Raw genomic sequence first — 26811 nt, 5'->3', positions numbered from 1 at the left:
TGCATTGAGTCACTGATTACAACAGCTCCTGAGAAGAATTCTTAAAATAAAAATGCATTCATTATTATGTCCCTGCTCATGCTTCATGCATCCTGCTCCATGGATTTTTTTTGGTATTAACATATTTTATTTAGATTACATAAATCCATTATTACTTTGTTTTAATGGATTAAAATATTGCACACAAATATATATATATGCATATCTGAAGTTGACTGAGAGATAATTCATTGACATAGAAAGAATTTGTTTTCTGTACCTCCTACAGTGAACTTATTTATAGCTACTCTTTGTGTACCTAGGTTATGTGAGCATGGTGCTCTGCCAAAAAAATTAGTATTCAGCCTTTTCAGGCCCTCATACATAAGCTGTTCTTGAGAGTGAAAACTCCCAGTTTTAGAAAAAATTGCATAAATCCAGTGGCTTGCATTACCATCTGCTCAATCATCTTTTCTGGATTATAAAGTGGAAAATGTTGGATTTATAGAAACCACATGCAAAAATTCATATTTAATTCTGCCAAGTTTTGCTGTCACAGCAGCCTTAAAGCAGATATGCAAGCCACACAAAACTCACTCTCCTGGTATTTCTGACAAGGATGTATAATCACAAAAGTGCATCTTTTATTATAAAGTCTCCTGATAACCTAAAGTGATTAAAGTAATCCTTTATTTCCCACTGGGTTAGTCCTGTTAAGATGGATTGTCTCACCTTCCCAGAGATCTGGCATAAGTCCTGTTTGAAATATAAGGGACAGAGGCAAGTTTATTATACACAGGTCAAATTCTGCAGTAATTTGGAAATTTGGTCCAAAACTGCTCCAGATGTTCTTATTCACTATTCTATTTACTATTTCTCCACCAAAGTAATTGAAACAATGAATATTTGTCTTGGGTCACTGCAAATATCTTGTTCTTTTTGTTAGTTTTGTATTGCAATAAGTTCAGGATACAGTGAAAGGATCCAGAGTGAAGAACAGTGTAAAGGAGCAAACAAAAAAAAAATACCAGCTGTGTCACATAAGGAAAAATTGTCTCCTTATATTATTTTTATCTGCATTAAGATAATTTTATTAATTATTAAATTATTAATTTTATGTTTTTAATTATTGAGATAATTCCTGTCAGAAGTTCATTACAAATGCATTCAAAAAACCACAATATTCACAATAATACGACAAGTAGCAGATGCTGCAACTGTTTTATCTGAAGACAAGATCCGGGATTTGTAACACCTTTTCTAGCACAGGAGGTAGAAATCACAAGTGTCAATTTGTTAATAAAAGACCTCTGGCTGAAGCTCAGTGTGGCTGATGGTAGTCATCTCTTGTGAATATTCATGCTGTTTTTAGGAATACTTTCACACAAAGAAAGGAGATGAAGAACTCTCACAGAATGTCCTCTGCTGCACTTTATTTCAAACTTTATTTTATTTATTTCTTTCACTTTATTTCAAGCCCAACTCTGAAGTTATTGTTATTCTACTTGGATGTTGTCAGAAATCTCACAACATTTCCTCATCAGCTATGTTGGCAACAGCAGACATGTTGATGTATACTTGAATTTAAAGCTACTTGTGTTTTAAAAGCAAAGTGGAAAATTGGATCATTGAACAGGCTTGATTTCCAGTATTCAGGATAGAGACTTTATCTCCTTTTCTGCTATAATAATGCATTTTTTAGATCTCTGAACCTCTTTCTTTCTTTGCATTCACATGATCCACCAAAGCCACAGAAATGTTTGCCGTGAATCAGATCAATGGTCATTGTTATTCACTCTTGTGGAATAACAAGAATCCGTGCTAGATATTCCAGAGGAAGGTGTCAGCTTTTCTGATCATGGGATTAGCTTAGCATGCTTTATGTCACGAAACTTGAGGGTCAAAACCTTTCATAAATATTTATCCTGGTTTGTGTAAATAAGACTGACATTCTTCTTTCCGCGGTTGTGTAAAGAGTGAGCAAAAATTCTCTTTGAAGAGACAAATTATAACCTTGCTCTCATGGCTGTGATTTTGTGGAAGGCTGATTTTTTTTTTTTCTGCTTTGTGGCAGAGAAAGCAGTTCTCTTTGACTTCACCAGGCATCCACATTCTGCTGCCATTTGAGCATTATATCCTTGGCCTCATTTCCAATATCTTCTCATTTCCAATATTTTCCCTGCCCTTCCCTATTCCTACTGCTTAACCATCAGCCTGACTAAAAGCTCAAACCAAATTTAAGCTTGAGTCTGTTGTTAGTTTCACTTGATTCCCACTTTTTTTTTTTTTTTTTTTTTTTTAGTGAAAGGACTAAAGTGGTAAGATCATGCTGGTGGACCTGACTGAGGTTGGGTATTCATGCAAAATGTTCTTACTGTGAATTGCATAGCTCTGCCAGTTACAAACCTGAGCAGAGTTCTGGAATTTCAAGAATCACTAAAGCAAACAACGGGAAAGGAATAAAGCGATGATTTGTAACACTTTCCTCTTCAGGGTCATAATTTTTTTTTGTAAGACGTTTTGTTACCACTACCCATTGTCCATTAATATGGAATATTTAAAAAATAGGTAAGCTATATATTCTTCAGCTATCTCTCTCAGATTTATGTTACAGCCATAGTACTTAGGGAACTTCTTGCCCTTCCAGAGGAAGTTTTTACACATATTATCTAAGAATACTAGATAGAAGTGTTAAGAGAATTGTCAGGACTTTAAAGTAGAAGAACAGAAATGATAGTATGTTCAATTCTAATAGCTGGATCCTGTCCCATTGTGACACAGGGCAGTCTTCCAACTCATCAAGGTTAAATTCAGATTTTTAAATATGGGAATGAAATTTGATTGTGGGTTCAACAGGGTTCTTTATACTTAGTGTTTAGGACTGCATTCAGGGCAGGTAGCTCATGAGCAGCTTCAGTGCAAGCTGCAGGTTGAGCTCTGGGCTGTGGGAGCCCCATGCCAAAGGCTGGGAGCTGCTGACCCTTCACACAACAAAGGGCACGAGGATCCGTGGCTTGGCAATGGCCCTGGACACTTGGAGATACATCAGGGGCTGAGGGCTCTGGACTTTTGCATGCTGGAACTTTGGGACATGAAAGCCCAAGGTTTCCTTTGTTTGGGGTCCCTGTTCCAGCTGTTGTACCAAGACTAAGATATTTTAAGGGTCCAAATTCTGAGCCTCTGCTATGGGTTTATCTGGTGAGGGGACCTTGGGTGTGTGAGTGTGGGTGTGCAGCTGCAAAGGGGCCTCAGTCCCAGCTCAGGTGGTGTGAGAGTGACTGACAAGAGTGGCTCTTGAATGGTCAGACAGGAAAGTTTCCTTAATATTAGTTTTGGTGGCTCTTTTTCCACTAAATTGCTTAAGCGAGACTTTTTAACTTCTGTCTAATTAGCTATCCTTAAGTTTGAAATGAAGTCTCCTAAGTCCTCTGAGGTGTCTTTTCATTTAATCGAAGAAAGAAATTTCTGAACTTCTTTCTTTTTAAAGAAACAAAAGATAGTTTTGTCACTCTGTCAACAAAACCCACACTCCTACAGCTCTCCCTGAAACACACCTGGATGTTGCCTGATATTTTTAAGAGCATTCAGAACAGAAGAACAGTGTATCACATTGCCTGTCCTGTTGATGGAAGACTTGCCTTTTTATTTTAGAATGAAGATTTCAAAAGCTCCAACAAGTTCGCATACCAGGATCACAAAAATAGAAATCAACTTTTTTAACAAAGTAAAACATAGTGTAAACAAAAAAGAAAGGAAGGGTTCTTCTACTGCCAGTGTGTCTAAATTGGCTATTCTGCTATTATTATTTGTTATTTCTGGTATCAGAAATAGCAATAATAATAAGGTTAATATTAATTAATCTTATTATCATTAAATATAAATAAGGTTAAAATAAGCAGGGAGTCCTAAAGGATTTACAAACTAAATAATATTTGTGTGGATATAGGAAAACAAATAGGGACAAAGAAAAAGCAGACAACTTCTAAAATTGTTCTAATGATTAAAAGTAGAGAAAAAAATACTTCTGGAAACATTAGGATGTGTACAGCTCATGTGGCACTGAAAATAAGGAAGAGAAATGTGTACAGGAGACTTAGCCTTTGTATAATGAGGCAGCATACAATAGTGATAGTGCTGTAAAAATAGAGTGATTGAATTCTTGAATGACAACTTGCTATCATTTAGAATTTTAAAAAGATGAAAATGAAAAAAAAAAAAAATCTGACTTCTAGTCTACTGATACAATTGAACTTCAGTTCCACTTCTGGGAATCAGAAAGAAAGTTTTCATGGCAGAGTGGCTGGTGAACAGGTGGCAGGCAATGTGGGTTCCAGTCTCTGTTTTAACATCTTCTGCAACCTGTTGCAAAGCCCAGTACCTCAGTGTGCCTATATATGAAAATGGAACACTTAAACATATATTATAAATTTTTAAAGGCTGTATATGCAGACACTTAAAAGGCTACTGCACACAAAAACAGCTGAGCACTCTACTGCAAACACATTCGAGGTCAGGTTGGATGGGGCTCTGAGCTACCTGATTTGTTTGAGATCTGACAGGGGTTTGGACTAGATGACTTTCCAAAGATCCTTCTAACCCAGACTCTTCTATTCTTCTGTAAAAGCAATTTCTATAAAATAACTTTACATAACAGCATTTTCTTGAGTATTGATGTGCCCCTCTTCAGAAATGTCACCTCTGTGGTGCAACTGGAGAGAGCACTAGAACATTAATCAGTCAGCACCACGTCACTTAACAGTATTAATTCTGGTAAAGAATTTGCTGGGACTCAGCATTGTCAGTCAAGTCTGTGCATTTAGAGTGATGCTATTTTTTTCTGCCAAAGCAAGTCCAAACTTGCCAAGGATTTTTGTCTGCTAACATGATACTATTGAGAACTGAAACTCATTCAACTCTTCCAAAACAGAGTTCCATGGGTTGGTTTCTGAAATTTAATAGGAGGCAAAAATTACTCTCTAGCTTATGTTGTCTATTTAAAATTACCTACTCTTTCTTAACATGGCTCTTTATTACTGGTATCACATGATATGTTTGAACTATACTTTTATCCATAGGATTTTCTGAATATGTAAAACATTTTGGATCTGATCCAAAATGGCTGGATTACTTCTTGAGTTCTAAATCTGGTCTTGACATATAAGGCTGAAAAAAAAAAATAAATCACAGCCTTGTTCAGTGGCAAATGATATAAGTTCCCATTTTCAACTAGTTTTAAATTATTAAGATATCTGTATAGAATGCAATTATTCTGCCTCTGATAGGGTATATAGAATTTGCACCAGTTGCTAGTGTAATTACATAATACTTATTAGATTGAACTAATTCAGTTATTTGCCATACTTGCACACAAAACCTGTTGTGCCCTTGAATAACCTCAAATCACATCCACTAACCTAAACACATTGCTGTATATAGAAGATGCAAGGCTGCTACATAGACCTTTGCAAAAAGGACATTATGAAGAATGAAGAAATTTTTAAAAGATGTCTTTACTGCTTACCCCAAGTCTAGAACTAAACATTTTTTCTACAAAAATTAAAGCAATTTTATGTTCATTTCAAACAGCAATAGCTGGTGGTTTCTCTAATGTGTCTTTAAAACAGGGCTAGTATCCATACCACAGTGTGTTAGATATATTCTGTATCTCTCTTATAAATAGGGTGAAGGAAGAAGGAGAAAACACAGGATTCAGGTTTCACAATTATTGTTTTTTAAAGACTTAACAGGCTGAAGGAGACATCATGTTCTTGTTAAATGTCTACCAAAGATGAGTAGGTTTAAATCTATACACAGCTCCTTTCTCATGTATTTGAAAATCAGGTCCCAGTAACCTGAGTAAGCCTTACAGAAAAAATTAATACTAATAAAATTACCTCATTAATTACAGAATGATAATAACCAAGCATGCTGTGCAAAACTTTGGGTGAAGACTGCCAAGTGATTTGAGGTATTTCAGTGGGCAGTACACTAGTTTGTGTATATACTGTTGCAGATGTGGAGTTCTGAAAAATCCGTCTGTTTCATCCTATATCTAAAGCCCCTCTAAATTAGTGGAGATGGTTTGAATTAGATCTGATTTGTCTTGATTCATGCATTGATGCATAACTTAAAATTATCTCTGAAAATACTGACCCCACTAGCACTCTGAAAGAAAAATCTGAGAAACGTCTTATAGAACAGGTTTGTACCAGAAGTACTGGACTGTGTATTTATGATAATACAAAATATTGAACCCTATATGATATATTTGCTTCATCTGATTGGGAATTCAGAACTTGTAAGGAATAGAAGCAAACTCAGTGTAGGCACAATATTTTTTAAAAGCAAGGAACCAACAGAAATAATGGTAGGAAAATACACTAGTATAACATACCATAGACAGATCTCCAGTTAAAGTGTATGCAATTATCACAGATAATCATCTCTGAATGTGCTCTCAGCTACTGTGTGGAAGCTAAAAGCCTAATGCAATTCTTGGGTGCCTGAATGGTGATATCTAAAAATTAGGAAGTGAACTTTTTTCTGCACACAGAGCTGGTAACATTTTTACCAGAATATTGTATCCATTACTAATGTGAAAAAGTCTGGGAATCATAGAACCTTCCAGAAGTTTTCAAAGAGAGTCACAATTAGTGTTTTTCTTTGTTTTTTTTTTTTTTTTTAATTTTTTTTTTTTTTCCCCCAGAGAAAGAGCTCAGTCTTCTCAGCTACTTAAAGAAAAGGCAGAGAGAAGGGACAGCTTGATTATATGAAGGTAGCGTGCCCAGATGTGGCAGAATTATCCAAAAGAAAGGGACTATTCTGCAGAGAAATTATTAACAGGAACTTTGGAGCTGGAAATTGAGGCTAGACAGATTCATCCTAGCAATCTCACAGTACAGGGGGTCAGGACAGCCCTGGAGGCACCTGCCAGAGGGGCAGAGGACATGGTGATTCCCCCGAGGGATGACAAGATTTGTCTGTAGCTGTATCCCAGAAGATGCTTTCAACAAACTGGTAGGCTGTGAGTCTGGGTCCCTGACCTGATCTAGGCTGTAATTCTGATTTTCTGAATCCTGTAGGCCAGGATCTAGACCCTAGACTGGTGAATATCCTGGGATCAGTCTCTGCTCCTCTTTCAGCAATAAAGTTTAGATGTCCAATGTAAGAGGACACTCATTTATAACACTGAGCAGAATTCTATATTTAGCCCTTATTGGCTAGCCATTTTTTTTTGTTAGCTTAACCTTTTTCTGAGTAGGGTGTTTTGAGTTTGGCTTCAGTGGGTGGCAGGAATCCTGAAGTTCGAAGTCAGAGTGAATTCTACAGGTGTGAAGATATAGCCCATGTTCTCTAGTTATCATCCAAATATATTGATAAAACTATTTAACAGAAAGATCAAGGCAAGAAAGTATTCCTTTTGTCTGTATTCTACTGGTACTTTGTTCTATTTCACTGTCTAAATGTGCACAGCACTAACACAATAACACAATTGTCTTAGCTGCAAACAATTCAACATTTTAATATATCTCTATCTATCTATCTATCTATCTATCTATCTATCTATCTATCTATCTATATCTATATCTATTTTCTATATCTATGTCATCTATATCTATACCTATACCTATATCATCTATAGGTATATCTATCTATCTATCTATCTATCTATCTATCTAATGATAGGCACATGCATTTTAAAAATACTATTTCTTCTATGAAATATGAAAAATGTTGGTACTTAAAGCCATATTGTAATATTTAGTTTACATATTGATTTTGACATAATATATAGTAACACTGGTTCACTGTAGGTATGACAAAGTGATTTGTATATTACCTTTGTTAAATGTGATGCATGCACACACCAACTTTTATTTGCTGAGAAATTACATTGATTTCCAGAATAAGATGGATGTAGTCTTTGTAATCACAAATGGTCATGGCAATCTTAGTTTTATATTTCTTCACTTATGGGAAAGCTCATTTTCATATACACATTAATCACGCTAGGTATATGATAATACATGCTCCAGTGTTAAAATGAATTTCTGGGAAACTTGTGAGCAGACAATATGCCAAACTGACTTTAAAGCAAAGAGTAGTCCTAAAGACAAGAAAAACCCCACTTCCCAAAACAAAACAATTCCACACCTCAAATTCTTGACTGGATATCACCACAGTGGGATTTGTCTCAGTGGGTATTCCGAGCTGACTCGGTACTGGCTACCAGCTGATCTAACAGCTAACAACATCCCATGTGCTTTGCAGGAGACATCTTACACAAATGTTTTACTTGTGGTAAGAAATCCCCTGCCACCTTCCCAGGAGTTTGAACTAATAAGTGGATTTAATCTATAGCCTGTAGAAATGAAAGGAACAAACAGAATACAATAACTAATCTGAGCCCATGCTAGTGATATTGCAGCTCTGCCTACATGCTGGTGAGTTTATCAGTTTTACAATCTGGGGATGAGGAAACAGTGTTTGTTTACAGATATACTAAAGCAAGTTGAATTAATCAGATCAGTCTCTTAGTTTTGTTTCTCACATTAACTCCTTCTTTCTCCTGTTTAATTATTGTCTTCCTTTCATGTTTTCTTTTGAATAAAGCTAAGTGGAGGTATAAGGAAACCACAACAGTGTGTGCAATGTAGGAAAAATCATGATTAAACAATTCAACCACAGTTTTAAAAATGAAAGATGAACCAGTTAGATAATGATAAACCAGTCCTAGAAAGATAAGAAAATACTGCTTGAATCCTATAATTTCTTACTAACACATTATGATCTATTATATTGCCGCTTTTTGCCACTGTAAGGAAGTTTAAGGTAAAATGCTATTGCAAAAGTGTGTGATACGCACTGTACAGTAATTAAGATGAAAAACTGCAGTTAAGAAAAGCTTAAAAGGCACAGTTTAGCTACAGTTGATCTCATGTTGTTCTTAAAGAGGCTAAGATAGGCTTTTAACTGACAGCCAGTTCTGTTGTACTAGCTAATGTAGTTCTCCCTTGAATACTCACTGAAGCATTTGACATTAGCTTGTGAAGTTATTAGTACATCCCAGTTCTCAGAGCAACAATATTTATGTAATGCACAATAAGAGTCTGGAAGACTTGATTGAGAGAAACAGAAATATGTATTAGTCATTTGCTGATCTGACAGGACCAAAACTGATTTTACAATGAGATAATACAAATAGAAAAGCTTCCTGCAATGGACTGATACCATATGATCAATGATTATGAACAGTGCACAAAAATGCTTTTGAACATTTACAATATTATTTTACTGCTACTTCTTCAAGACCTTCCAAATAATCTCCTTTACCAAGAACTGTCTAGCACTTATTAAAAAGGCTTCAGTATTCATGGCTTCCTAGTACAATCCTTTGGTTAGTAACATAAAGAGACCTAATCACTCTGGGTTTCTGCAGTGTCAGAAGAGATGGTCATTTCCAGACCTTGATTCAGATTGCAAATGGGATCATTGCTCTCTGGAAGCAGACCTTTCAGCACGCTTCCTCTTCATTGATTATGAGGCTGAACAGACAAATTAAAATTAACCAACGTGATTTAAGTTATGAACTCTGTAAGTTAAGGCTCATCAGTTCATCCTGTCAGTGAAGTGGTAGAAAATGGAAAACTCAGTCCAAGGAAAATAGGTAAAATCACATTTCACTGCTAACATCTGATATTGAAAGATATTAGTATCTGCTGCTACTGAGGAATGCTGTTAGCCTGAGGAACTCAGAATAGAATGAGACAAGGAGAAAGATAACAATGAAACACTGTGATTGCCTTTCTCCAGCAACTAAATAATATTAATGCATGGTGGCCCTGGCACATTTTGCTTTCAAGAAGTTCAGAGTAGAGATGTCAGTTAATTTTTCAGTTAACCCCTATAAATTAAGGAGGTTTTACTGCTAGAACCTCTACTTAAGCTGTATGAGGTGATGTATACAGCGACTTCTGTAATTTTTGTTCTTTTCCATCCATTCAAAATTTCTTCTTCAAAGCATTTATGAGTTTCCTTTTTCATATTGATCTATTAAGTCCTGTAGAACAGAGTGGACAGAGGTGGCTGGAGTTACTATAGTGTCTGCCTGTCTGCATTGCTGTAAGATGGGGCCATATGATTAGAGAAAATTAATCCCTTCTTACCCTACTGTCACAGCACACAATCCACAAAATATATCAAGCCTCATTTCATGCAACACTAAAAAGCTTTGGAATATAATGTTTAACACCCTTGAGGAATGTTTCAGTGTAATTAAAAATTATCATGGAGCCAGTGAAAGCAAAATATATCATTAAAGAAGGAATGACCATTCCACTTTAATCCAACAGACTGACTGATTTATGCCATAATGACAGAATTAATAAATTGCTGCTTATATATTTTTTGTTGTCTTGGCTCATTCCCCATAGACCTACTATAAAGCATTGTGTCAGCAAGCTAAAACATTTAGAAAACAACCTTAAGAAATCAAGGGAGCAGAATTAAGGGTGTCTGCTTCCCCACCTGGTATATGTAACAAGGGCTCTCTCCAAAAGCACAGAGGCCAACTTACAGTCTACCATGCAGAAATTAACTTATTTAGTCACAGCTCTTCCAGCCTGACAGGCATAGAGGGTCTTGCAGATCAGATACACAACTAAAATAAGCACTGAAATTTCAAGCACTGTATTATCCAGTTATAACTTTTAGGCATCTCTCTGGTGGCATCTCTTATTCTGGCTTAGGGAACTGTGCTTCTGCACAATCTTTGAGTAAAATTAGATATTCCAAAATGCAGGCCATAAGAACCTAAAGACCTGCTGTGGATGTAAATGTCTATGTCTAGCTGTCTGCTTGGTGGAGTTGAGTCTTGGGTTCACAGTTAATCTAACTCTTGTCTACAACATTACTTGCCTTGTGCTGGCTCAGTTATCTGTATATTAGGATTTAAAAAGCCCTATCCCTGTGTTCATTTCATCCTGTACAGAAACTCCTGGTCAGCCCTCATCTGGAGAACAATTGCCCTTTGTAGGTTAAAATCCTTCCTTCTCCCAAAGGAAACAATAAAACCATAGAATGGCTTAGGTTGGAAGACCCACTAAAGATCATTCAGTTCCAATATCCCTGCCATGGACTGGGACATCTTCCACAAGACCAGACTACTCATGGCCACATCCAACCCAATTTGAAAACTTCCAAGGAGGGGGCATCCACAACTTCTATGGGCAACTTGTTCCAGTGCCTCATCACCCTTCCAGTAAAAAATTTCTGCCCAGTATCAAATCTAAACATACTGTCTTCCAGTTTAAACACATTCTCCGTTCTCCTGTCTCTGCATGTCCTTGTAAAGAGTCCCTCTCCTTTTCTCTTGGAAAGTGTTATAAGGTCTCCCCAGTGCCTTCTTTCCTCCAGGCTGAACAACCCCAACTCTCTCAGCCTGTATTCATAGCAAAGATGTTCCAAGCCTCTGATAATCCTTATGGCCTCCTCTGGTGTCTCTTCAACAGGTCCACGACCTTTTTATACTGGGGCTCCAGAGCTGAGTGCAGCACACCAGAGCAGAGTAGAGGGGCAGAATCATCTCTCTTGACTTGCCCATGTTGCTTTTGATACAGCCCAGGATACAACTGATTTTTGGGCTGCAAGTGCCCATTGCCAGGTCATACTCAGCTTCTCATCACTCAATCCACTCTAAAGGTGGCAAACACCACTGCTCCATGTAGCAATCCCTGAGGAATATCACTTGTTGCTGCTCCCCCCTTGGATGTCAAGACACTCACTGCATTGTCAACTGTCATGGCATATTTAACTGTTCAGTTTGTGTACTAATTTTTTTAAATAGCTGAATAACAATGCAGCCTGAGATGCTGAAGAGCTGCTACAACAATTGTGGTTGCTCCTGGCCTCACTGGCAAGCATGGTGATATTTTTTTTCTATCAGTCATTGTATGTACACTGTGAAGGCAGAAATGAGTCAGGGACTCCCCTGTTGTAACAGGCAGACCACAAAGATACCGTAACCTGTGAACTAAAACAATTCTATCGCTTGTGGCGATCAAGGCCTCGGCTTGCATGAGGCTCACCATGCCTGATTAAGCCCAGTTCTCACGTCCTGTGTACCCTGTGCAGAGGAAACAGGCAGTTAGCTGAAGGTCAGCGCTCTCATATAACTGTCTCAGTGAAAAGAAGATAAAATCACAATCAAGCTGCTAGTTATTTAAGATAGGAAACTATGAGGACTATTGTAGGCCATGTTTAGGTCATCAGAGGAAGTACTCAAGGAGCACATTTAGTACCTGAAAGGCAAAATATTAACCCTGTCCTTTCCTGACTCAAATAAGAGAAGAGAAGCCTCTTTCCCTTTCTGTATTTTCTTTCAGCTGCTGCTTTCATTTTAGACAGAAAATGGTCTTCATCCTGAAAGATACTCTGATGCTGTTCTTTATAATTTTGCTGTGGCTACAGATAATAATGAGTATGTCCATTGTAATGTAAAGCATCATTATTAGTATAAATAGATTATTAGGGTTCTACTCATTAATTTACAGCAGAAGGGATTAGACAAATTTAGGGAGCACTGTAAAACAATAAAAAAGGAGTGCACGCTAACTTGAGGCTGTTATCCACCCTCAATAAATGCAGTCAGAATGGCAAGAAAGAAGCCAAGGAAATTCTACAAATTCAAGACAGACTGTGGGGTCTTTCCTGGTGAGCTCTGCTGGGATGGGAGAAGGATAAATGATGCCTTCTCTGAATGTCTACTCCTTCCTCTGACTACCAGGCATTACTTTATATAACAGATGGGAAAAAAAGTCTTAAATTGTCACTACAAATTTCATCTACATGCCTAAGGCTAAAAACTCTTTCCTCTGTAAATAGTCTCTTAGAAAAAGGCAGATTGGCAGTGAGTGTATTATTACTATATGTGATTACTCAGCACAAAATATATAAAATCCTGCTGGTTTGTACTGTCTTCCACAAGAAAGGAGAAAAAGTGCCCCAAACAGCTGACTAACTCCACATGGGCAGGGACATGGAACTACAATCAGTTCCTGAATGGCAACAGAGAGCTAGAAATTACAGCAGTAGCACAGGAGCAAACAAAAAGAAGCATTATTTTGATGTCTGTAGTCAAGGCAGAATGGGAATGGGAATAGCCCCAAAAAGCAGCAATAAAAATATACAGATGTGGGAATAAAGGGGTCTCACCTGAACTCTCCATCTCAGGGGGTCTCAGCTACTGTCAAGCTCCAACTTTTAAGTCTTCTAAACCTGGAGCTGCTTTGCTGATCAAAGACCACCGTTCCACACTTTGATTTCAGAGGATGGAGCAGTTTTCTTATTCCAAGCACTTATAAAATGTGTTTTTGGGGATTTTTATGTGTGAAGTGGGAAGTTCTGGGATGGTGTCTCAGGAACGTGTAGGTCACATTTTTAATAGTATCCCATGAAAACTGAACTTCCTACCTGTACTTGGTACCCAGCAGCAGAATGGAATAACTGCAAAAAACCCAAGCCATAATTCCCCTTGCAGAGTCTGCTTCAGACTCTTTCCCTCTTCCAAACAACTGATACTGTATCATGACAGTTTTTTATTCATGTTCTGAGTCTTTAACCATGCCTCCCTGGGAATTTTTTTTTCCACCATGAAAGCAATCAAATCCTGGAACGGGTCACTCGGAGAAGGTTTATGTTCTTCAACTGTAGTGATTCCAAACTTGACTGAATATGACCATGAGATATATCTGAACCCAGCTTGAAAGCTGGGCCCGTTTTAAGCAGGGTGCTAGACCAGATGAGCTCCAGAGGTTAAATTATTCCATGAAGCTCTGGCTTAAATTATTCCATGAATCTATGTGACTGGATGCGAGGGGTAATGTGAGCTGAGCATCAGGAAAGTAAAAGAATAGTAATGTCTCCTGAGTCTGCCATCACTTTATTTATAAACTGAACTTCACAGACAGTAACTCACCTGAAGGAATATTTGCTGCATCAGATATGAACGACTTTGTATTATTTTAGAAAATCCAGGAGTGGACTCTGTGTTTGCCATTTCATTCTGAAATTTCATGGGACATTAAGGAGCAGACAAGTGAAAAATCGTGATATTTTTTGCTGAAACGGAGAAAGCAATATGAGTATGTGCCATATGTCACACTGAAATATAAGAGATTTGAGTCATAAGTCATTTTCTGTAACTTTTTCTTCTAAACAATAGAGCCTTCTCAGGAAGTTGGGCAATGAGAATACAGTTCATGGTTTCAAAATAATAGGGGGCTAATTAGTAAAAAAAAGCTTTCCTACCTCTAATTAACATAGTTCTAAACCCCATGCATGCTAGAAATAGCACATAAAGCACACACCAGATGTATCTCAGTGGAATTACATCAGACATAATAAGTTTACCTAGGTTAAATGATTGATAAACTTCATGATAATGTATGACATCACTGATGTAATAAAAAAATTCTAACCACTATAAATAAGAGATTTTGCAAAAAGCCTTTATTGACTGCTTATGCTTGAGATTTCAAAGGAAGGACTTTTTCCTGGTGTGAAAACCAAACGAAAAGATTTCTTTGTAAATTTTATATTCTCTATGAATCTGATTATGATTATTTAAAACAGGTATTTTTTAAAATGTATAACACGACCCTTTTCATGTTTGGATTGTGACGATTCACATTTGATAGAGTTATAATGAAATTACCATACTCAGCTTGACTGCTGGCACAGTAAATACTGCTCTGAAGGGGAAAGTTAGAACATTATGGCAAAGTTTGCATGCCATCAATGATCTCAGAGGAAGGGCGTTTCTTCCAGTTGTTAACTTAAACAAAAACAACTGAAGACCATACACTGGTCCTGGAGGGAACAAAACACTGGGAGTTTCACAAAGCACACTCTAAATATGTTAGCTTAGAATGTCTTTGTGAAGGAGCTAGCTTCATTTTCACTGTTGGTCTACTGTGGAGAAGGCTTACTCCAGCCTTCTGAAGTTATAGTAAATCTGAGACTTTCTCTAATGCAAAGCTGATTCAGGCATGTTTGTCTCCTGAACTGACTCTGTGTGTCCCTTTACAGTCCATGCCACCAACTGATCCCTCTGCCTTGCCCCCATAGAGCCCCACAGAAAAAGAGAAAAAATGCAAAAGTCAATGGTTGAACTAGCAGCCAGAAGGCACAAGTTCAAATTATGTTTTGCCACAGGCTTCCTGTGTGATTACAGACTAGTCAGTCTCCCAGGACTTTAGCAGGGATAAACACAGCTTCTTTGCAACCTTTATTATATTCTACAGAAATTGAAACCAAATTAGTGTCCAAGACCTTTCTCCTGCCATGTGTAATGATGATGGAGAGATATGAGGAAGACATGATCTTTGCTTCCCTTCGAGCACATCTAGCTCATTTCTCTCTCAATTCTTCTCTGTCTTTCCCCCTTACCCTGCACTAAACTCTGGACACCCCCTGCAGATTTCTGACAATCCTGTGAGGGAAAATGCAAGATGATGCACTAACAAATAATATAGATAGCTTCAAGTCTCCATCCCCACATTGCACCTTTCAGGAGGTTTTACACTGAATAATTTCTTTTTTTGCAGATTTAGGAAGGAAAATCTGGGCTAATGATTTTTGTTTCAAGTAGTTATGAAGGGCAAAAAATTATGTTCAGCTAAGCAGCTCATGTTTCTTTCATAAGAGTATCTTTCAGGATTTTATCTGTCCTGGAAAAGAACAGATTTTTAACAGATTAAAGGGAATAGAAAATGTATCATATTCTACACAGAAACTGTGGGACAACTCCTGAAGTATATTAACCAGCACTTTAACATTTCTGGTTTTGTGATCCAACAGCCATGAAGGGAGAACTGGGGAAAAAAAGTTAAAAATCAATTTTTATATTAGGTCCTTGCTTCAAGCACTTATTGAGAAAGATAAGTGCTGACTTTTAATATTAATATCCAGTTAAAAAAAAAAAAGCTTTATTATCAAGGAAAGTGCTTTTTAAAGATCACTTGCCTTTAAAGAATCTTGAAAGGAACAACTGAAGTAAGCAAATAAGATATCATCCAAAAATCCAACCCTGTCCTCAAACCATCGAGGCCCATATGTTCATCAGATATATAGTAGTGCTCTCATTATGAATAAAATAATTCAGTGGGCTTTTCCTGCATCCTACACAGATTTCTGTCTGCAAAGACAGAACCGAGTGGCTGATGAGAACAGAGACCTGACCAGGTGAGTGCCAAGAGCACAACAAGAAGGCAAAAAATAGGAGCATTAGCTTTTCCTAATATATTTTAAAAAAAAAATCTTAGAATGGTCTGAAATGTTTACTTCATTTGGTACCTGGAAACAGATGTGCCCTTGGAAAACAGCATAAGAAATCAAGATAGCAGGAACATCAAGGCACAGGTAACACTGCAGCTAAACATGGTCTGTGTGTGCAGAAACTTCTGGATGAGCTGTTGGCTTTTGTTTCCAAAGCTGCTTTCTCCATCACTACAAAAATAAGCTGGATTGTTCTAGAAAGAGATACATAGCAAGCTGCAGCAGAGTAATTTATTCTGAATATTTTATCCCTTGATTTCTTTAATCTGCTGTTAATATCTTATGCATCCTTCCATTATTATGTGCCAAACAATAGAAATTTAAAGCCAAAAAAAAATATTTTCCTTTGATGTAGTTAAATAAATTAAAGTTTTGAAACATGCCCTGGAGTTGCTATTATTAATATGGATTTTTAAATGTAGCTTGTAGTAAAACAGCAATAAGCATTTCTTGATTAGAATAATCTAACTGAAGTATTTACATTGGTCACTGGCCTTTTTACTTTGTGATTTACAGTGCAAAAGAGATTAAGTTTTAATTCCTGTTAAAAGAAGAGTTCCTGTGTTAGCAGTTTCTATTGGGAGAACACACAGCTCAGAGTTTTTAAGACTAACATCAGTTTCAAGCCTTGGAATTTTTTTTCCTTTTAATACTTTTTCAGGGATCTCATGGACTTTCACTGAGTAGGAGTTTGGACTTGATGGCCTCAAAGGGATTCAAATAAGTTGTAAATTATAATGGGATCAATGACCTTACACAGAGGTTCTGGTGAAATGTGAACATGAACTACCAGTGAAACAGAGTAATGCCTATTTTTGTTTCATTTTCACTTTCTGTCATTTTCAGCTTAATTCAGGTTCTAGAATGAAAGTGTTCTCTGTGCCGTGTGCTTTTGTAAAACGCATGTTTAAATATACATACAAATTTACATATAATTGCACTCAATGTGTGTATGCCTATATAGAAAGATGTAAACATTATAAATCAAAGGTTAAAAATTACACTGCCACAAAGGAAGGCATTGAAGTTGGAAAGTTATGCATTCTGGATTGAGGTAAAACTTAGATGTGTGAAGAAGTAAAATTAAAGAGCTTACCTTTGACAAGGAGGAAACAGCATCACTGATTGCCTTGAACTCTGCCTCCTCTAGACCAGAACTGGACACTGTGAGACAACAGACTGAATATATTTCTTCTATGTGTATGTAATCACATCCAGTGATTGTTATAAAGTTGTATGAAAGGCTTTTGATGAATTATTTGGGGTTTTTAAGTAAGCATCAAATTAAATCATCATCTCAGTCAGAATAAAGCTATTTTAAGTCCTCAGCTAACCCACACAGGCTTTTCTAGGTCCCAAAACAAAAACAGCTATCTCTTATCCTGGTGCAAAGTCATAACTTTTAAATTATCTTTTCAGAACAGCAAGATGTTGTCCAAGCTAGATGCTTTTTTCTAAAGAAGCTTATTTCCTCAATTTCTTTGTCTCTTTTCAAACCAACAGTAGATTTGCAAATCAAAACCAGAAGAGGCATCTGCTGAGTAAGGATTTTTTTCCAACTGATAAACCAGTTCAGCTGAGTTAACAGCAAATTCATCACATTAGAGGTAAAGATATAGCACTGAAAAGAGGGAAATAAGTGTATTTGTGCATGGGATGAAAGAGAGATACTGTTCTCATCACAAGTTTTGATATTTTGTCCTGATCACAGGTTTAGATAAAGTATTTCCACTTCAGGTTAACTGCTGCTTATTGTCAGAGACAAGCAATTCTGTACCCAGCCCACCCCATGAAGACTCAGAAGCAGTGTGCACTTATGTTTGCATATAGCCAGCTAAGGAGAACCACATGGCACATCTGCTATGCTTGATATCAAACCACAGAAAGTTTGATGAATGTAATGAGTAACAAGAAAAAAGAATTAGGAGTTCTTCAAATTGTCCTAGACACATATCCCAAACATTGAAATACATTGCTATGCAGTATGAAAAGAAGGCTTGTACAATTTCTATCTGAATGGAAGAGCTTTATAGCCTTTTTATAGTTTTAATGGGGTTTTGTATGTTTATGTGAAGAGATGAAAGATGAAGAATGCTGGAGAAGAGGAGCAGAATGCCAAATACACCACCTAATTAAGGGCTGGCAGCACAGCTGTAAGGAAAACCAAAAGACAGATATGGTTATGGTTTTCTCTGTTTCTGTTAAATGGACTTGAAGCTGTGAGCAAATAAACTATCTGCTGTTGGAGTCTTGTTGTACGGGAAATGGAATTTTGTATGTCTTTTGCAAATTAATTGGAGAGCATCTATCACCAGTTTCTCATCCTGGCTGCAACTGGCCATGTCCCAAATTTTAAATAATCACTTGGGTGAGCAACAATTCACATCAAAATATTAAAACATAAAAGTCTAATGCTGTGCCCTCTCAGAAGTGTAAGAACATTTTTATGTAGATTTGTATCTACATAACATTTTTATGTAGATTTGCTGTCAGCCTTTCATTTGCAATTTTAGTACTTTTTTTTTAAGTACGGCTTTTTGTATTCATCAAATTATACCTCAAAATATGAAAAGCAAGTCTGACAACACGTCAAGTCAAAAGTACTGCAATGAAGTTTTGTGGAATTGCTATAATGATTAGTATCAGCTGCTGTTACTACCTAGCATTCTGAATTTCCCTTTCAAATACTGAATATTTGAAGATACAAATGTTCACAGCTTAGTATGAGTAGGAGATATTTGCTGCAACTACAAACTATTATTTTTTTCTCCACTAAAACTGTATTTTATTAAGTTAATTTTTAACACTCTTGTGAGTAAGCTTTCTCATTCCACCTGCAACAAGTTCCTGCTAAGTGGCCGTGCCAACAACAGCCAGAGCCAAGGTCAGCCACGCCAAGGGGCAAAGAGAGAGGGGTGTTCACAGCAAACCCAGCTGGGCACCACCTGAGCTAGGCAGGATTTGTTGCTACCCGTGTAACTCCTGCCATATGAAAAATGAATCCTGTTTAAGTAGTAAATGAAGTGCATTCAGATACATGAAATGGGAACTACTGTGCAAGCTGATGAAAAAACCCCAACGCAATGAGCAACTTGCATCGTACAGTTCTCAAAGAAATAGATTCAGAAAATTTTGAGGCAACTGCTGATAAAGGACCCTTCAGCACAGTACTAGCATTGACAAGAATTACTGAGGAAGGGACACAGTATAATTTTTTTCAAATGTGCATTTTGGCTGTATTTTTCCTACAACCCTTTGGACCTGAGGAGGACACTTTTGGGTTTGGTGGGTTATTGATAAATTTTCCTTGATTTGTCTGGATCTGGAGTGCCAAAAAGACACCAGAGATCTCCAAGAATGTGTGAAGAATGCGATGTCCATCCTGAACAGGATTTTTAGAGTCAAGACTGCACTACCTATTGTATTAACACATACATTTGTTTCTTGTAGTTGTATATTCCATATTGATTTTCCTTTTCTGGGCATGCAGTAGTTGAGAACATCAGAGATAATGAAATGTCCTGTACCTTTTCTCAAGGGATAAGGACACTGAAAGACCTTACTAGATTGTCTTTGTCAAATTACAACTGAAACCCCAAAGCTGTTAGTTGTTCTGAAAGCATTATATTTTTTAACAAAATATTATGCTAATTGTGTTGGTTTTCTTAATTACAAAATTGCAACTGAGATCTAAAATAACTAAATTAAAATTTCAATTTCTGCTTTTATTTTTTAACTATTAACACTATGGACATGAAGATATTAAGAATTGTTTATCCCTTTCCCAATTTTTTTCTTTTAGGATGTTTCAAAATTTTTCCCATGCGGGAGTACAGATGGGAAAATGGACAGACTGTTCCCTGTTCATTAATTTTTAAAATATTGATGAAAATAAACTTTGTCTTTTCAAGGTCAAACATTCTCCTTTATAAATTTGATGTAAAACATTCTTGAAAAAGTTACATAATTTACGAACGTTGAATTTACACTGCTAGCTTTAATGAGAAACAAATGAAAAAAGATATCTCTGAAAGAGGTCACAATGAACTTTTATTTATATTAAATTCTGGGATTGGATTTGGGACAGTGGTAAAATGAAGTTATGTGTGAATGGTATTCCTAAATATATATAAATATATGGATTTATGGTAACGGAAATACATGTTTGAGTCATTTAGAGAAAATGCGTGGCAAACAGCAGAGCTCTTCTCTGTTTCATTTATACAGAAATATAGAAAGTGAGATAACACCAGTGAAGTTTCTTTTACTAAAAGAGTGTTAAGCTGCCAAACACCAAATATTCACTGGACTCATTTCTCAATTGTTCTTGGATACTTCTGAGTACAGCAATATCCAAAAAATGTTTGTTCCATAAGCAAATGTTTATAATAAATATTTTTACACATCACCATTTATTCCAATCTGCAATGAAAATAACTGATGTTACTTCAGAGCTGCTGGATGACTGGATTTTTTTCTTGAAATTCTGAAGGAAGAAACACTTACCATTTTATATAGAAAAATCTAAACATTGACTTTTTGAGATTTTATATTTTTTTTTAATTCACCTTTCATGAAAGCATTTCAGGGCTACCCAATTTATGTGATGAGACAGGGTGGAGATTTGGATTTTTTAACAGCAAAACAAATTCTCAACTGATCTGACTGTATGAAAACATGCAGAAAACAATAAAAAGCTATAGATAATTTAGGGAACCTGTCCAATGCATTGTGAGCTGCCAGTAACCTTCTCAAATTATGAAGAGATAATTCAACTAGTTTTCCATAAATTTACAAGGAGATAATCAGAAATAAGAGCTGTCATTGCCAACTGCAGGACCTTAAAACGCTTCCTATTTAGTGCTATATCCACTGTCATTTTTCTTAACTATTGTTATATGAAAAGAGTACATCCAGTCTTGCCTAGCTTGCAGTAAGATTCTTGCTTCAAGACATAGGGCTGCCTGCCACCCTTTTAGGAAAATTCTAGACCACAGTGATGAGATTTTGTCTTAGCTGATCACACAGAATATCTTTCTTTGTGAAATGCAAATTTAAAGTAGCTACAACGTGGGAGACAGCAGCAGGACTTTCCAAGGACACCTTATGTAAGGGAGGGTGTGGAGTTTCCCCCTCCAGAGACATTGAAACCCCACCTGGACCCGTTCCTGTGTGACCTGCTCTAGGTGACACAGCCTTGGCAGGGAAGCTGGGCTGGACGACCTCCAGAGGTCTCTTCCAACACTAACAAATCTGTGATTCCATGACAAAATAAACGCAAAAGAAAGCAGCTTTCAGTGTAATTGGTGGAGTTTATTTCTGACAGGTTTTTTTCCCTGTCAAGTAAACAGTAGAAAGAGTATTCTAAAATAGACCCTTTTAATGTGATTTAATACAGTTCTTCTCAGTCAGAAGGAGCAGACAAACTTCATAATAATTAATCTGGTTTAGCATTTTATGCATTTGGGCCAGACAAAATCTGTTTAACCCATATAAAGATAGCTACTAAAAATGTCTGTGGCTCTTCTGCCAAGAAAGGAAAAAGAAATGATAGTGGGAAGTACAACAGAATGAAGATTCTCAGGAGTCAAAAGGATGTCCAAGCCACAAATACATTCCAGTAGATCACTAATGAGTGAGCATGCCTCGTGTCTTACCGCCTGCTATAATCACTCATTTGATTTAAACAACATTTAGTTCCAATGTGTGCTTCACTTCCAGGAGGTGGGTAAAACTCTATCTGAATGTTATATTCAGTGTTATCTTTGCTATTTTGATTAATTTCTAGGCAGGATGACTGTGGTTTGGGTTACTTTGAGCACTGGCATGAAGAGTTTCCACAGTTTGGCTTGCAGTTTACTCTGACCAAGTTTTGTGGCAGCTAGATTCTTTGTTAAAGCCTGGTTGAAACAAACAAAACAAAAAAAAAATTATTTCCACAGGAAATACTGACATTTGAGGGTGAGGGGGTGGGGAATGGCAAGCTCCAGCTAAAATTGAAGAGTGATCATTTACTGAACTCTGTGTAAAGGGAGGTGCCAGGGGGTAAAAATTGCTTTGGGAAGAATGAACTGTTGGAGACTGATTCTGAACAACAGCCTTGGTGGTCTCTGGAAACTGAGGACCATGAGATAATCTAATTTCAAAAAAACAAAGATAGCCTGAAACATTCACTGCATTGAAAAGGAAGCCCTGAATCTCTTTATACCAGCAGGGCATGGTAAGAAGACTGAGAAAGTAAAAATTGAAAGCCTCATATCCTTTAAGATTTAAATTTAGTAGAGTGAGGGCTGTCCAAAGTCTCCTGACTCATACCACAGGATGGCCTTGAACTTCAGATCCTGGACTTCAAAATTGCTAAGTATTATACTAGACAAAAACAGGAATGCAACACACCTCAGTCACCATAGGAGTTCAGAGTAGGGAGATATGTTGTTGCAAACAAAATATTTGTGAAGACTTTATTTTCAACTCTTAAATATCAGCCAAAACAGGCTCACTCCATTGTTGACATAAATTGGCTGCTGTCAAGCATATTAAGGACCCTATTCGGTTGGTTTTGCATTACTCTGCATGAGGTATCATTTGAAACTCCTGTATTGCAGGAATCAGCCCAGGGAACACACAACATAAATGTACAGTCCTGCTCACAGCTGCAGAAAGAATGAAATCTTCAAAAATTATGTTTATTTAGAAATCAAGTTCCTTCAGTCCCACAGAAGAAAAACACCACTCCCTTCACCTTTCAAGAAGCATTTCCCTCCTCTGTTTTTCAAACTTTTATTAAAAAATGCTATTAAATTCTATTTTGCTTGCTGATCTCATTTCCAGAGAAGTGACCAAGGGAAACACTGCAGTAAGTAAAAAAGAAGAGTAGAGTCAAGGAAAATCTCTTACCTTTGACTCCTTTCAGTGAAGCAATTGAGTCAAATAGTCTAAAACTCAATTTGTTTACTTGCCAGACTGTGAACAGTAGCTGAAATACACAAAAGTCAGGCAGAATAAGTTCTAATCCCAAGGTAAAACAGAGTGGACAACAATTACGTAGATTTTAAGATAGGTCAATATGGAAGCAGATCCACTGAAGAGGAAAAGGTCAGTTCTTGACAAATAGCAATTTCACTAGCTCTGTATCTACAGCAGTAAATTTCCTCCACTTCCACTTACTTTACTTATTCCTCTTTCAGCTATGAGATAGTTCCTTGTTCAGAAAATTATGGATTGGCTTAGTTTTCAAAGCTACTGCTTTTCGTACTTGGTGGTAATGCAGTGAGCAGTGATGAACTTCCTCACCATGGATTGACTTGCAATATTTTCCCAGCAATTGACTTTATTTGGGGATATTGTCCATGCCAGTCCTGTTAGTGAAGCTGTTGTTAGCCTCAGCACCAAGGTAGCCACATGCTGCGAATGTGCTCCTCTATCTCCAGCTGTGTCTTCTCTTTCAGAGAAGAAACAAGGCAATCACTCAGTTATTCTGATCATATAAGTCAAAAAACTGTCTTTCTGTTGAGAACAATGGGCCTCATTCTTCTCTTCATTACACTGTCCTTTGCTGGGCTGATGCCACTGAGAGGCTGTTACATCACCACAAAACTCATCCTCTATACATAGAAACAGTCCTGGAAAATCTTGGAAATAATGAAATACTGGAAGGATTCTTCTCTGTATAAAAGCATATTTAATTCTTTTTAGTATTGTGTTTTCATCATATTTCATCTTGTTGTCTGAACTGCCAAAACATGGAAAAATAGTTGCACATCTTGACTTTTTTCCTGAGGACACATTCAGCAAAGTGGATTAATGTGTCATATTTTGAGGCCACATTCACTTTTGAAACACCCATTCCATTGCATTTCCACAATACTACTGTGCCAAATCCACCCCTAAACAGGATAATAATATTTCCTTGATTATTTCCTCATCAGATGGAAAAATTGTTAATTCCACCCATACCAAACAGTTTAGAGTAAGTATCTAACTTCAGTCCTTTTAGGAAAACAATTAGAAACTGGAATGGTATTAAGCTACAATACTTCTGAAATTTTAAAGTGTTGAAGTTTGTGAGGAAAAGATCTCCAAAAAACTGGAAAAGAAAGCATATCTACAGACAAGTATGCATGCAAACACATGCACATATATGCATATACAGATATACATGTGCAGGATTTGTGTTCCAACATGGAATGAGAAGAGTCTCCAGTATTTGGCTTAAAAAACCTAACACATGGATCTTATTAAAACGTACCTCAGTCTAAATGGGGCTGAGCAAACAAAAGTGGTTCCACATGGCTGATAAAAAGACTGATCAAGAGTGGGAAAGAAAAAAATGTTTCTACTTGCCTTGCTGCCTCCGGAAATCTGCAGATCGAAGACTGAATTATTTTGCCTCTACTGCAGTGTATGCAGTCATTGAAGTCTGACCATATCTCTATTCAAATGAGAGGGAAAATATCAGATGTGTTCAGCCAAACAAAGCCCACTGATCCCACATTGAAACCTAATGAGAGCAGTAGCTGTACATGCAGAAGGGAAGGCTTTCTTCCCATCACATCTTGCAATCTGTACCCTTCCCATAACACTGTAAGAGAAAGAATTTGGACAATAGATTGAGAGCCTTTGTTTAGAGCAGTGAGCTTTAAATGTTACCACATCTACCTGTTATGCTAAATACAATAAATCACTATATGTTTTATGCGATCCTTCTTAAACCCTCATAGTACTTCTAATAAGGCAGGGAACTTGTAAAACAATTTATGTGTCCTGCTGGAAAATGAAAGGACACCTGATTGTCAGCACAAAGTACACTGTACAACAGTCTAAATTTGTGTTCTTATCTCTCCATTAGATGCAGTTATGGTTGTACACCCAATATATCTCCTCCAAAATATCAGTACTTCCTGACAAAGTACTGCAGCACTGCAGCTTACTGTGCCATGTAGGAGAGAAAATAGCTGATGTCTAATCTGCTGATACAGAAATACAAATAGCTTCTCACATTATACCACTGCTAATATGTGATCAGATATTTCTAAACTTAGATTGTTATAAATAGGAAGTCATAAGGAGAGCCTAATAGAGTTATGTAGTACAAGCAAGCTTGTAAGAGAAAGCAGGCAGCCTCATGCAATGGACTTGTGAAAGGTAGGAGATAGTAATAGAGTTACTTGTCTCAAATAACACTTAACTTCATATAGAGGTAAAATACCATGACATCAGTGGAGATATTTCTGAAATTAGACACTCTTCAGAAAGCTTATATTTACAGATATAAATGAATAAAAAAATACTAGAATCATGATTAACAATCATATCAGCTTTTCAAATAATGAAACTGAGTTTGGCTTTCATCTTTTAACTACTGAATAAGGGGTAAAGGAAACAAATAGCAAAATTGGGTAGCTTCTGCAAGACATATTGTCTATTAGTGACCTTTCCCCATCTCCAACTTTTCTTACACTTGTTCCTTAGCTCCTTTTTCCCCTACCTCCATCACCACTGAGTGCCTGTTCATTTCTGCCTTCCTGTCTACCTGGCATTGCTTCCTATCTCTTTCTCAGGACATTTTCTTTTCTAATACTCAGTATGCTTATCCTTGATCTAGCATTTCCTTCATGATTTAAAAGAGAAATAGTGAGAAACAGTGAGGTGAAAAAGAGTATTGAGATAGACTAATAGGGTTTTGATTGATTGGTGAATTTTGCTGTTGCTTTATCTTCTTCTTCACTGTTCTTTCCCAGAAGCCACAGTCAGCATAGGCTTAGGGCCATAGACAGGAAAGAGCCAAGAGGAGGCTATGAATGGATCCTTGTAAAAGGTCTCAGGTACTTGACAAGGGAGAAAACAGAGACTGAAGAGAGGAGCTTTAAACAAGGTACAGCTGTGTCCTGGAAGGGCTGAAATCCTGTTCAACTGAAATTCCTTACTTTACTGTCAAGCAAAGTGTTAGCTTCCTCAATGCAATTTATTCAGATACAAAGCAACAAAGCAAGTGCTGGATCCTGGACCTGAAACAAGGCAACCCAGGATGTATGGACAGACTGAGGAATGAGATGCTGGAAAGCAGGGCCTCAGAAAGGGAACTGGGGGTCCTGGTCAGTGGCAAGTTGACCAAGCAGTGTCCTGGCAGCCAGGAGGGCCACCCATGTCCTGGGGACACCAGGGACAGCATCACCAGCCAGGCAAGGGAGGGGATTGTCCTGCTCTGCTCTGCACTGGGGAAGCCTCACCTCCTGTGCTGGGAGCAGCTCTGGGTGCCATGATATGAGAAAGATGTTAAACTATTAGAGAATGTTGAAAGGAGGGAAATGAGGATGGTGAAGGCTCTGGAGGGGAAAGCATATGGTGAGCAGCTGAGGTCACTTGGACTGTTCAGCCTGAGACTGAGGGAAGACCTCATTTCAGCCTACAGCTTCTTTGTGAGGGGAAGTGGAGCAGAAGGCATTGACCTCTTCTCTCCAGTGACCAGTGACAGAGCTTAAGGGATGTCATGAAGCT

Source organism: Ammospiza caudacuta, chromosome 3, assembly GCF_027887145.1.
Source record: "Ammospiza caudacuta isolate bAmmCau1 chromosome 3, bAmmCau1.pri, whole genome shotgun sequence".
NCBI lineage: Eukaryota > Metazoa > Chordata > Aves > Passeriformes > Passerellidae > Ammospiza > Ammospiza caudacuta.
Note: the sequence above shows the minus strand (reverse complement) of the source record.